The sequence below is a fragment of the Anser anser genome (assembly GCF_964211835.1).
Source record: "Anser anser genome assembly, chromosome: 18".
Classification (NCBI taxonomy): Eukaryota; Metazoa; Chordata; class Aves; order Anseriformes; family Anatidae; genus Anser; species Anser anser.
The window spans coordinates 7,608,404-7,622,454 of NC_139739.1; the positions used below are offsets into that span (position 1 = coordinate 7,608,404).

At 43.3% G+C, this 14,051-nt stretch overlaps 1 protein-coding gene across 24 annotated transcripts in view; it reads left to right on the forward strand.

Annotated features, from left to right (window-relative positions):
* Positions 1 to 14,051, forward strand: part of FBRSL1 (fibrosin like 1) — a 519,147-nt gene that overhangs the window by 147,087 nt on the left and 358,009 nt on the right. The window contains exon 1 of one of the 24 annotated variants that reach the window (XM_083803998.1): positions 1 to 14,051. This exon is cut by the window's right edge and continues 15,966 nt beyond it. The exons of the other annotated variants lie outside the window; for them this stretch is intronic. The gene's annotated coding sequence lies outside the window, so the exon portion shown is untranslated. 24 annotated transcript variants of the gene reach the window in all.

The following is a 14,051-nucleotide window of genomic DNA, read 5'->3' on the forward strand; positions in this document are numbered from 1 at the left end:
AAACCCACAGTATTTTCTCCACTATTTTGTCTAAAAAGATGAATTAAACAAAGCCAGCAGAGGTTTGTGGTAGATTTAAAACTCTTACAAGGTTACTGGTTGAGGAAATCCTAAGAAGCAGGTATGTAGGTATTTTGTTAATTCAAGAATTGAAATATGCCATGTCTGCATGTAGGTTTTTTCAGGAATTAGCATTGTAAATTTATTCTCAATTTCTTCTGAAGTCGAGCCTTGAAGTTAATTTATTTCAAAAAAGAATAAAAACTCCTAGCAAGGAGAATTTCAACTTTTAAATTTAAGAATTAGACATAAACTTTTATTATCACTATATGCAAACGCTTTTTTTTTATTCCCCTTTCTTGTAACTTCCTCTCAGTTTTGTTTCTTTGCCGTTGGAGCTGTTCAGGTTACAAAGCAAAATATTACTTGGGTAGCTGCTGGATTTTGAAACTTAGTGTTTAAAGTCAATTACGTAAATACATACAGGTTATTTAATTTAAAAACAAATCTTTCAGCTTCACCTTTCCTTCCACATTTCACTTTTGCCTGGTTAAAGGCTTTGATTTAGGCACTAGGGGAAGGTGCACAGACTCGATTCTTCCTTCAGCTGCTGCAAATCCAGTGCGAGTTAAAGCTGAGGAGTAGTAATAGGTTTCATTTTGCACTGTTTCCTCTTACGGCACTTCTTGACTCATTGTCACAGAATAGTAAGAACAAGGGAAAAACCTTTTCCAGGGAAATCTTAGCCACTGGAATAATATTGCTAAAAGAATCCAGGGACAAAGTAATGGATCAAGTCGTGGATGCTGTCCAGCACAGCTAGAATAACAGCGTGCTGATGAATAGCCTTCCAATGCTGTAATATTGCAGGCTCTTGGAAGGTGGTGCTGGATCTCATAAAGTTGTCTTTCTGCTGGTTCTTAAAACTTTTGACTGGCTGTAGGGCAATATTTTATAATTTAACATGACGTTTATTGGCTGTAGTGTCAGTCATAGGTATCATTTTGGAGTTAGTCTCTCAGTTGTTTAATGTGGAAGATGGAGATGGTTCAGCTGGTCAGGTAGGTCTGCTGTGGAGTACATCTGCAGTTTTAGTTAGGGGGAGAAAAGTATTTTCTAGTTAGTTTTCAGCTAATATGGAGCAACTTCAGTGTGTAAAGGTAAATGAGGATGATGCAAAGGAACACAGCCACATTAGAAGTGTTGCCTGAATTGAGATTTTTTAACTTGCTCCTCATTTGTACGTGTTATTTTTCTTCCAGGTGCATGCTGCCAAAACCAATAATATAAAAATAAAGTTATTCTTTACTTACCGCATAGGAAATAATCTGTACAGGAAAGAACAAAGTCTGTATCCACAAAACCTGAACCCCATTCTTAAAAGCTGGATTCAGCATTTCCTCAGCACATGTCCCCACTCTCCGGTGAGCAGTATGACCCACACCGTTACTGGGGGACATGGTGGGATGGCTGCATGCCATTTTACATTGCTTCCCCATTTTCATCTCTTGCTTTCCTTGTGACTGGCTCATTTTGTTCATAAAGCAGCTCGTAATTGAGTGTTTGACAAAGAAGTGTTTACAAGCAGTGTTTCTTGTGCATAACTGCCTAGCTGAGGGGAATAACAATTTGGGTCTGAATTTCAGCCCTCCTTTGTCACTGTCGTATCATCGTCGGTGGCGGTGCTGTCTGTGCTTAAAGGGAAAGACAGATGAAAATTGTTTCATGGTATGTCACAGGAGCGGGGAACACAAGCTCTGTGAAGCATGTTGTGACTTTCTGGTGGCCCACGCTCATCTCTTGTTCTTGTGTTGGTTTTGGACACCACCAAGGTGTGCGCTAAATTAAACCCATGGTAACTTCTGGGTTTTTAGAGTGGAGTCTGCTCATTCAGATGGAGCTTTGTTCCAGCCATAGGAAATGTAAAGACTGGAGCTTTGTCAGGTTTTAAGCCTTCTCTTCTCTTGCCATTGTGTGGGGTAAGATGCTCTAGACTCTAGCTGTCCTAATCTGGGAATGTGGCTGGAGTTCAGGCTCCATGGGTTGAAACCTGCAGTGCAGACGGCCTGTGTTATCAAAATAAAAGTCTTATTTAGCTATCGCTTGGAAAGAAAAGGACTGTAGGATCAAGCTTTTGAGTTCAGGCAGCATGTGGGTGTTACAATTGTCCGTGCCAAAACCCTTCTGCAAATTATGCCAACTGGGCAGGGTGTGGAGGGAACAGAAGCAATGAAGTTATGCATGAGTAAGGAACAGCTCAGTCTTTATTTAGACCCATTATAGGTCATTTGCAAAGGCTACTCTTTCTTCTGGAGGGGAATCTTTTAAAGGGGCTGCTCATTCCGTGTTTGCAGGAATTACCATGTTTAATCAGAAGTGATGGGAATTGGTGCGCAGCAAATAAGCAGAGACAATCCCGAGAGTCATCTTGTAATAGCTGGAGGCCTGCGGAGCTGCGGGGCTTAGCAGGGCCGTTCCCATTAACGGCAGCGCGAGCCTGTGACTAAAACCCACACGTAGAGCTGTGAGTAAATCACAACATTTGAAACAAAAGTCATGCAGTCAGGCGTGAGTAAGACTGGTACTCAACCACTTTGGCCAATGGGATTAACTCCTTCCCTGCTGTCCGAGCACAAACAAGATGCGATTTCTATAACAAGTCGGCTAGTGCCAAGCCTGCTTTTCTCGGTACAGTCATTACTTAGTGGTAGATACTGATCTGTTGAGCAAAACTAGATAAATCAGTCAGAGCTTTACTGACAAGCTAGGAGTAGGTTGACATGATGGCGGAACTGGTTAGAGCATCTCTGAATTGGTGTTAGTGCGTATCAGAGAGCTTTGACCGTAACACTGTACCGAACAGTTAAATCCTTGTTTAAAGAACACCACGCGGCACCCATGTCCAGAGTACCTTTTATTTGTCCTCATGTAAAATAGCTTTGCAGGTGTTTTGTTACGACATCTTCATAATTCCCTTAGCCTTGCTCTGAATCATCCTCATGCAATGAGTAGTTTGGTAAATAGACGGCATGTTTTTCTATGCGTGTACAGACGCTGGTCTCTTACGCTTAGTCCTTTGCCGCTAGATATTCCCTCCCTGTTTACCTGACTTGTCAAGAGCAGAGGGAGCAGAAAAATGTCTTTGTGGCATTTTTTTTTTCTTAGCTTCCAGTGAAGCAAAGGAATAAAGGGATTCAAACTCTTCTCCTTACCCCCCCGACACTCTACCCACAGCAGCAGCACCAGGGACCTCTAGTAAATTGATCAAGGGACACGTTTGACCCTAGGGCTGCTTGTTAGAGAACATTGTTATGGACACGTAATAGCAGATGTAATAAAGAGTCTGCATTGTCCCAGAGAAGAAGGGGAAAAAAACAAAAACAAACAACAACAACAAAAATGATAGGTTGTGTGGTTTATTTGTGTTCTATAGTAGGAACTGAAATGTTGTCTGACAACCTTGGGTCACCTCAAGTAGGTGTAAGCCTAAGGCAAAGCCAAAGGCAGAAGAGTTGCAGAATAAGTTGTATGCGATCTTGACAAATGGCTCGTAACTGTTTATTGAAACTGAGAGAATAGGAAAGAATAGGGTTTATGAAAAGTTATTTCAGTTGCAAAATGGAAAAAATAAAAGTACAAAAACAACCACGTGAGATATGTAACGAAATAGTAGTGATGTAGTTCCTGGAGGATTGCATTTTTGTTCTCCCTGCCTACAGCTGCAAGGGAAGCATTCATGCATGCTCAGTTTTTGGTCCCAAAGAGCTTGGAACAGCAGCTGCTGGGTGTCCCTGAGGGGCATCCTACGGGTGAGGGCTGGATTAGGAGGGTGCTAAAGTGGAAACTCTTAAAGATTTGTGCAAGTTCGATTGGAAAGAGCCAGCTTTGGAAAAAAAAAAAAACACGTTACTCTCTACTACTCACAACTTGTAAGCACATACATCCTTACAAGAAACTACCACGACCGTAAGGATTCAGGTAGTTGAGAGCCCAAATCCCAGAGATTTCTTGATCTGGTGTGCTCCTCTGTCACTTAAGTATTTACATAAATCCTGGTTATCCGTTTTCTCTTATCTCCATTTCTGTGTTCTGATGCGTCTTGCTAGAATAAATGTGTTCCTTCTATTTTAATAGATTCAGGCAAATAAAATGTGCAAGCTTTTGCAAGATGTATGCTGTGCTCCATTAATGGGACTCAAAATAGGATTTCTGATCATTTGAGAGGTTTCCTTGTGTGCTATCACTGAAGGGTTATTTATTTATTTTGGCAGACTGTCTTTAACTTGCATTGGTAATGACAGGAATTTCTACAGCTTCAGCTGTACTCATTTGCAGAATGTGGAAAACTGGGACTGTTTTGTACTTATTCAGCAGCCCGTGTGACTTGCATTGATCAGATATTTCCTGTAGTTTAAGGACCTACTGAGATGTATCTGCTAAAACAGCATAGTGTGAGAATATTTATTAGTCCTCGTATGGAACAAAGGCTGTTAATACAGCTGCACGATTGAGAGCCCTTAGACTATAGAACCATAGGATATCCTGGGTTGGAACAGCCCCACAAGGATCAGTGAGTCCACCTCCTGGCCCCACATAGGACCACCCAAAACCCAGACCCTGTGTCTGAGGGTGGTGTCCAAACACTCCTTGAATTCCAGCACTCTTGAGGCTATGACCACGTCCCTGGGGAGCCTGTCCCAGTGCCTGACCACCTCTGGGTGCAGAACCTTTCCCTACCACCCAGCCTGACCCTCCCCTGTCCCAGCTCCATGCCGTTCCCTCGGGTCCTGTCGCTGTCCCCAGCGCCTGCCCCTCCGCTCCCCTCGTGAGGGAGCTGCAGGCCGCCATGAGGCCTCCCCTCAGCCTGCTCTGCTCTGGGCTGAGCAAACCAAGGGACCTCAGTCGCTCCTCATACGTCTTGCCCTCCAGACCCTTCACACTTTTCATACCCCTCATTTGGATGCTTTCTAATAGTTTTATGGCCTTTTTATATTGTGGTGCCAAAACCGCGCACACAACTTGAGGCGAGGCTGCACCAGCACAGTTAATTCCTGCTCAGTATTAACAATAGCTTGTTCTGATGAAATAAGGATTTAGTCAATAAAAGTTCATCTTTCCTTCTAGCTACCTCAGAAATGAGCTGCTTCCAATGCTAAACTACATATGTTAAAGTAAAACTCTAAACACGTGATAGGATCTTTTCACGAGAAGATACTGGCTTTCACCTGGTAGCACTCCATAAGGAAATAACTTCTATGTGATAATTTTATCTCTGAGTTGAATAGAGTCTTGATCTCTAGCAGATGGGAGTATCTGAGGTGTTCGCTTTTTTTCTTCCCGTTTCCAGATATTGCACACATTTGATTTTGAGCCCTTTTTCTTACTTCTCAAAAACTAACTCAGTCCAGGAGGGGAAGTTAGGCTGTATTCCTGTTAACAGTGCTAATTAGTGGAGTTGTTGAGGTTAAATGATACATGCTACCAAGTTCAGCCACTAGATTGTTGGGCAGCTGGGCTAAATCACTTAGCCATCCTTTGTCTGGCTGCTTATCTGTAACATGGAGATAATAAATTTTTACTTCCTTCATAAAATGCTAGGTATATACAGAAGTAGGGGGTATTATGATTATTTTATTATCATACAGGAAAATACAAGGGATTTTTTTAATCTAAAAGAGGTAGGGAGGAGTTCATTGCTGCTCAGCCTTGCTAACAAGATTTGAGGGACTAGTCTTAAGTTGCAAAACACTGTACAGAGACTTGACTGAATTTGGAGCCAGGATTGCCACGTTAGCCCCGTGCTGACCCAAAGCACAATGAACTGGTTCAAATGGAAGGCGTCAGTGGAGTCGCTGTATCCACGCTAGTATTTCTGCATCGTGCCATGTAATTTTTACACATCAGGTGCCCAGGGTGGATGCCAGGTTCAGTTTTCAAGAGCTTGCTTAGAGGTGCTGAGCACCCGCCAATAATTCAAGCTACTGAGAGCCTTGAAGAAAGCTCCAGCACTTGCTGGGGATGATCTAAAGCTGGTATTAGTCATCCCTCATGTTTGGGGACTAGGTGTGAAGACTGCGGGTGTTTCTGCAGTTCAAACCTAGGGAAGGATCTCGACAGCAAACTCACTGGGCCAATTTTCTAGCCTAAGCTTTTTCTTAATTATAAACCCTCCAAAGGTCTTCTAGGGTGAAGAGCTAGTTAGAAATACTGAGTGTATAATTTTGTGGCTTTCCGTCTTTAGTAACTGGCTTCTCAGGAAGCTTTAGGAAGGAGTAGATCCACTTATGAATGCCTGCGAAAGGGCTCAGGTATCTGTTACTCTGAAATAGACCCGCTTGGTTATGCGGCTTAGCGTGTGAGACATACGTAACGCTGAGTGCAGTGGACTAAAAAGGGTTGTCAGAGCCCTGGCTTGCCAAGAAAAACATTTTTTTTTGCAATTCAGTATGAATTCATCTCTTTTATTCTTCGCAGCAGTGGGATTTGTTTATGTACTGCCCTTAGCTCAGAGACCCAGGCCTTCACCTCCAGTGTGGTCTTCTGATCTTCCCCGGAGCGGATGCCTGGGGGACCTTGGCTTTGCCCTCCCTGACCTCGGGTGGGAAGAGGCAAGAGGAGCTGTTAAGGTCCAGCTAGGTGTGAGAGTGGTAGGTAGATCGCTGCTTAATGAGGTCTCACATCCAAAAGACTTTCCTTAACAGAAGGCGGGAGGGGAATAGCAGCTGCCGGTGAGTTGTGCTGGCACATCCAGCGTTGCTGGGTTGCATTCTGTTTTCTGAAGCTAACTGGAGAATATTCCAAATTCCTAAAATTCTGTCTGCCCAGCAAAATAAGAGGGAAGTGTAGCATTAATAGCCATGTGAATGGTTGCTTAATTTAGCAACAAGTTATGAATATTCAGAGGCATAGGCTTCTGCAGAGAGGAGGAACAGGAATGTAAGCCCACGGGGATCCAGGCTTGTTAACCGCTGCTGCCTTGGGCTCTACCACCCTGTCTGTGTGCTACCTGGAAAAAAATCATTGCAGGTGCATTCATCCGTGCTACAACTGAACCTTCGTTTTGCTTTATAGATGTTCCCTTAGAGCTGCTCATGTGGAAGTGGGACAGTTAGGCTTTGTGTGAATGTGAATGCGTGTGCATGTCTGTCAAGTTTACTCTCACAGCTTAACTATAATTCATTACATAAAGCCTGTTTGTCACACATGACTTTAAATATCCACAGGCCAGTCTCATTTAATAATCCAAATGTCTGTTCCCAAATACAGGGAGGTAGGGGGCTGTGGTTTACTGAAGATCTTAGGACAGAGGACGAATGTGGCTTCTGATGGGAATCTCACTTCTAACCCAGTGCTGTAGCTGCCTTGATTGAAGCACCAGGAGGTCAAGTGACTTGTCAAAGGTTGCACAGTGAGGGAGCAACTCCACTGACATTTGATACCGGGAGCCTTCTGTTTCCCAGTCTGCTACTGATTTACACTTTCATCCTCTGGTACACATAACTGCTGCTTGAATTAAGCTGTGACACATCTTCACACCAGTGTAAAATTATTTCAAGTTAGACCTTGCAAAGGGAATGTCATTCCCTCCACAAACACTGCTTAGGTTCAGTCCTTTTCCACCTGGTTCGTATGCTAGTTCAGCACCACTGACTAATAAATTACAGTTACTGAGGTATCAATTCATCATGTCGCAGCGATGGTGTCGCCTGTTCCACTGCATTGACTGAGGCCCTTTGCTAGCCAGCTAATGTACTGCGGTTCTACTCTTTCTTGTCCTGTAATGATGGGATCCCTTGTACCAATTTGAATCCTATTAGATAGCAATTAATTTCTCCCTACTCCAAACTGAGGCTGAGTTAAGTGCTGTTCAGTGTTGAGCTTACTACACAGATGTATCTAAAGGGTAAAGTGCTAAGAGAGAATCTAGTCTGAGCAATCTTTTTCATCTGTGCCTCATGTTCCCCATCTCCCCTGATTGCAGTAATTAGCAAACCAAATTCTTTGCTTTGGGAGCGCCAAAGTGAGCAAGTGAGAAGAAGAAGAGTATAACTTCAGACGCTTTAAGAATGATTACCAGAATGGGGAACAGTTGCAAAAAGCTAGGTTTGAGGGGGAGGGATATTTGCCTTGAGATATAAAAGCTTTTTATTTATGCCACAGTGGGGTGTTCTGCAGTAAAACGTGGCGAGCTGCCTTCGGTTGGCAGCAAGTCATTTAATACATGGGAAGTCCTGCTACTTGTTCCGCGGAGGAGCCTGTTGGAGCTCTGCTTTGATGTGCTTGGAACGAGAGCACAGGGGCAAGGTTGGTGCTGCGCTGCGACCCGTCCCTCACCGCAGCGTCCAGGCAGGTGGAAACCCGGTGCGTTGGGAACTCCTCTCCTGCAGGGAAGTACCCAGGCCTTGGGAGTCGGTGGGAAACCTGTAAATGTTCTTCCTCAGCCCTGCCTCTATAAACATCCTGAGAATGCGAATGCGGTGCAGTCACCTAGAGTATAGTAGAAAGTAAGCTTGTTCCACCGAGGAAAACTGAAAACACAGCTTGGGGCAGAGTCCACATCTGCCCTTCTTGCTTGTCAGCACGGTATTTGATCTATGATTTCAATCCTAGGGAAATATTTAAATGTCAGTGTGCAGCCATAAAACAATAGTTACGTTTTATGATTTAAGCTCAGATTTCAGGGAAGAAAGTCGTTGACTGCACCGTCACAGTGCGGTTTCTACTGGATAAATTGATCCTTGGAGGCAAACTAGATTAATACTAGGAGGAGACGGATTCAGAGTTTGCCCTTCTCTGTGGTTTCTATAAACTGAGGAATACTTCTGGGCTCTTTGTTGCTCTAGCAATTTGCTCTCTGTTGGATGATGACCCTTTCAATAAGTGGTCATCCACATTGAATTTTTCTGACTCAGGGCTTAAAAAACAGTTTTTTTATCGACTATAGAATTCCCATACCGTAGCTTGACCTCACTGTCGGCTTTCGTTGGAGACTATACAGAGATTTCAGCTAATGCCAAAAGAAGCCATTCACCTTTTAAGCTTGCTTTTCCCTGGCTCATAATCTACATCTGAAATATAAAGTATTGCTTATCTCTTATCTCTAAAGCTTCAGTAAGCTCTGGGCTTCGCGTGCTCTGCCCGACAGCAGTAATGCTGCTCTGCCAGACGCTCGGGAGCTGCCGCGCTGCTTCCTGAGGGGCAGGTTTGGAGGTGAGCAGTTTTAAGATGAGGCAGGCATACTGCTTGACTTTTTCTTTACTTACCTTCCTTTATATTTTCTTCTAGCCTGTGGTGACTTGTAGGAATCTATTTCTTTCAGTAGGTAGTACAAGAGAGTTTGTCAGATTTGCTTGTCATTGTAAATTTGGATACATTCACACGTGTGATTTTATTTAAAATCAGCTACAGCCTTTCTGCTCACAGCCTGCTGAAGTGGATGAGACTAAGGTGAAGGTGGTATTCACTCTCCATATATGCCAGACACATGCATTTACAACTTGTGTTTTGTATGAGCAAAGAGCTAATCGGTGTTTGCAGCATGCTCAGGGTGGGTGTTTTGTTTGCTTACCCTTACAGATTGTTTCTCCTGAGCAATATTTGAGTACTAAAATCGGCTCAAGCCTCTGAAACCAGTACGTGGTGGGTTCTTGAGCGCCAAGCTGGAGCATGTTTTCAGACTGTGTTCTGAAAGAGCACTCTCCTTGGAGAGGGAAGTCCATGTTAGATTTACATCCAGAATATTTTGTATTTGCATGTATGCTTTAAAGTTACTGTCCTAACTTGTGCTTGCTGTCACACATTACGTTGTAAGCCTCCTTGGAGTAGTAAAACTTTCAGAAAAGAGAATGGATAGAAACTCAATGTAAATCCAAACAAGAAAAAAGGTGCCACATATTGTTTAGAATTTGCATTTAATATCTCATGTTATATTTGTTCCCCTTTTTTGGCCTTTTGCTGGGAATTTGTAGCCATCTGGGTTATTTGCACAGGAAACTTACTTGAGGTTGTGTAAAAAGGAATAGGAATGAAGCGGGGAGACAATTTTGTCTCATGCAAAGGAGTTAAGACGGCTTCTACTAAACAATAGTTGTAGCATTTAGTTTGCCAAATTGAAATGATTTTATATCTAATTCTGAGGCAGGTGCTCTGACTGCCACGTGCTGTTTTTCTCATTAATCAGTTAGTTATTTTGCTCTGCTGCATAGATTTAGTGTGTCTTGCTACTGTAAATAAATGGCTGAGGCAATACCCCTAAACAAGGCTTCTTCAAATGACTCGAAGTGGACGTTCACCCGTAGTTGTGTTTTTTGGGTCTTTCCACGGGAAAGAAATGTTTCATCCCTAACTTATGCTATGTAAAAATCCCCTCTATTTGCACAATCATACAAGGAAGAAGGGTGGTTTCTTGATTGCACTGCTTGAGTGGGGTACAAAAGATACGGTCATCTGTAGACCCATATGTGACCTTTGGCAAGCTATTGGAGATACTTCCTCCTTACCACTTCATGTCTAAAAATGGGCATGATAGCTTCCTATTGCTCACAGAAGTTTCAAGAATGATGTTTTGTGACCATTATATGCTCTAGTATTGACGAGAAGCTCGGATAGTGTATGATGGAAACCCAGTCTAACCTTTCATGTGCTTCTAGCAGGAATTTGACTTGTAGAGACTCAGTCAGAATAGAGCCAGTACACAGCTATTAAACCTACATCTCAGACTGAAAAAATATTGATGCCCTTGATTGTGAGTCAAGGGTACAAATGACAGTCTCTGGGCCCAGCCAAAATGTTATAAAATGGAGCATGAAAAAGCAAAGGTCTTGAGAGCATCTTGCTGTGCACGTTTGTGTGGGGATTTCAGGCTGGTCTTCTGCTCTGAGTAACTCAGTGCTGGAACAGCGGTTCTTAGCAAAGAAGAGTTTGTGACTTTACACCTGTGTAAGGGGGCTGCATTCAGCCGGCAAGAAGCGTAAGGGTTTGTGTCTGTACTTGAAACATATCTCTGGATGATGAATCCCCCCGGTACAGTCCTTGATTCTTTATTTTTCTGACTGCAGGGGATTAGGTCAGCCAGCCTGATGTGCTGAGCTGGGCGCTGCTCGGCGAGCTGCGGGTGTCGGGAAGGGAAGCGCAGCCCCGCACAGATAAGCACGCTGACACATGGCTCGCAGGGAAGCAGAGCACGGCCGGCTCTGCAGCTCGGTTCTGGGGTTTGAATTGCGTGGTTCCCCACCTTGGCTCCGTATCTGCTGCCTTCTCCCCACTGGGAGCGTTGCATCCCCTTGCTGGCTGCCCCGCTGACTTCAGCGAGCATTTGTCAGTCTGGCAACGTGAGGCAGCTTGCAGCCAGAGGAGTTATTTTTCCAGTTTACATTACTGGAGGGTCTGGCCTCCGTTTGTCCTTTAGCCGTGCCTTCTCGTGTTCTGCCAGTGATGTCAGGGATGTGAAATGCGGAACGTTTCCTACCGTGCGTTTGGTGGTTTCTGCCTGTGTCTCTCCGTGGGGTGGGGGCCGTGTGTTTGATTGCTGGCCCTTTAAAATGTTTGGCTCCTCCAGTTGTTTGAATTTTTTATACATATTAGATTTCTGCATAAATGATCTTGTACAACTTCTACAAAGCATAAAAGAGGAGAGGTTAAATTGAAAATGAAGTATATTGGAATTCAGAGCACAAAGATAAATACCTATTTAAGTTGAGGTTTAAATGAATAGTTCCTGTGGATATGTACTAGTGGGTTCAGAGGGTAATTTTTTTTAACCTTAATGTATTCCATTCTAGCTCTGCAGATCTAATTAGCTTTAGCAGTACTGAAAGGACTGTAGCTCTAGCAGTTGTGTAGGCAAACTGCAGAAGGCAGAAGGAAACCAGATTCAGTGTTGTTCTGTTCTTTTTCCCCATTTGTCATTAAGCTTCATTCATCTACGTCCTGTCAGCTTGCTGATGTTTTCCTTCACTGGCTGACAAGCGAGGCTGTTCTGTGTGCTTCGTAAAGCTGGGGTGGCAGCGCGAAGGGTGGCTTTCCAAACCCAAATATGCTACGAGGAAGTAAAACTTGGATTTGTCTTTTTTTTTTTTCTTTTCTTTTCTTTGACCTCTACCAAGCTACTGGTTCTTTGTGCATGAAGAAAATAAGTGATACCTAGACTTGTTTTTTTTATTATTTTTATTTTTTATGCATCTACAAAGGACGTGACTGTCTCTTTTTGTTCTTATGCAACTTGGCACATCCAATTTCATTTATCGCAGAAATCAGAGACTTTGCATACGTTCATTTGTGCTCTTCACAAAGGCCCCGTTTGGAAGACACGTCCTCTAGAAAGGAAATTTTTCAAGACCCAGGCTGCTGGATACTTTTCCAGTAAAGCACACCTTTGAATATTCTCAAAGGGAAGACAGATTTTCACATTAAAGCAGTGCCAAAGACCACTATATGGCATAAGGATCTATTGATTACGATTGCTATTTTATTCTGATGTTAATCATAACCATTTGCAAGTCAGCACAATTAAGTAGTTTTAACAGAAGTGGAAATCAGGCCCATTGCTTTTGAGTATTTCAGTGTCTTCATTTCTAAGCAGTCCTAAGCTGTCTTTAAAAGATAAACCAAAGAGTAATTTAGGTTTTGATATAGAGATGAGCAAGAGAAGTTGCACATGCTGGTTGTTCAGAGTTGTCAAACCTAATGTTCGGAATCGCAATATTGCCCTGAAAATAGATGATGCTTCAATATTAAATTTTAAAATCATTATATTTGCCCTTTAGGTAAGTCACTTTCAACTCCTGCAGTTACACGGGCTGTTTAAAAATGCTTTTTCAAAGGAAGAAAATTTAGATTTTTCATCACATGACTCCAGGGGGTTGGATTTGAGAAAAATCTTTTAAATATCAGAAGACTGCCAACTCTCTTGAGTTAATGAATGTGTTCTCCCATCACAATAGTTGTGCTTCATTTTGCATTATAATGTTGTCTAACAGCAAGTGGCACTTCTGATTCTTTTGTAATTTTCAAGCAAAATGCTGTTTGCAAAATAAACATGCTGAGAGTTTCCTAAAGCTAATGTCATCAGCCAGAGCGAGCTGCATAGCTAGGTCCGTGTTTGGTGGAATAGAGATGGGTACGTTCTCTTTAATAGTTGCTGCACAGATGTGAGCCCCAAATTGTTTTCCTCCTTCCTTAAGCTCGAGCAGACTGCAGCTGTGCTGTGCCAATTCATCTCTGTGAAGCTGAACCTCTTCCTACTGCTGCTGCTTTTCAGCACAGTTGACAGGAAGACTGGGCAGAATTGCGGCGCTGCCATTGCCAGAGCACTTTGGTGGCACGGCCGGAGGGCTGCCACCAGCTCAGGACGGATCATGTTGAATGGAAGTGAACGTCTCGCCTTGGTACCAACCCTCCTTAGACACAGGCACATGCAGGGTTTACCTGAGTCCTATGCTGTGATCACTGTGTGTGTATGCATGTAAGTGGGGACCAGTACAGGCCAGAAATTCGTGTAGCTGTAGTAGGGAAGCTTATGTTAGCGATGGAACAGCTTAATTGGGACGTGATTACAGTCTGTAGGCCAAGATTGAGTTTCTTGTTCAGAGAAACCTTCAAAATTCAAGGGGAAGTATCGTTAACGAGCGTGCTTGCTCTCACCTCTCCCATGCTGTGAAGTTACCTGCGTAGTGTTGGTGAAATACTTCTTTGCGTTAGAAAAAAGCATGGAACTTGAGGCAGAACACAATTGTTGGTAATGATCAACTAGCTACAAAATGTAACTTATGTCATTGATTTTGTAGTTTTCTGCAGAAAAGTTCAGAATTATTCTTGCATTATTACGGATGGGAAAACTGGAGGTGGGCTCGTGATGAACACCCGTTACTTGTGGGCATCTAGCAAGCCAAGGGGAGGGTCAGAAACAGAGCCCAGGTCTCCTATTTTCTGTTACCCTAACTGGTGGGCTGCGTTTCCTCGCTATTACTGAAGCCTGCATTACAATTTGGAGATAACTTTCAAGAGGGAAACCACGGGAGAGCAGTCAGCCACATAGCAGTGTTTGAGTTTGT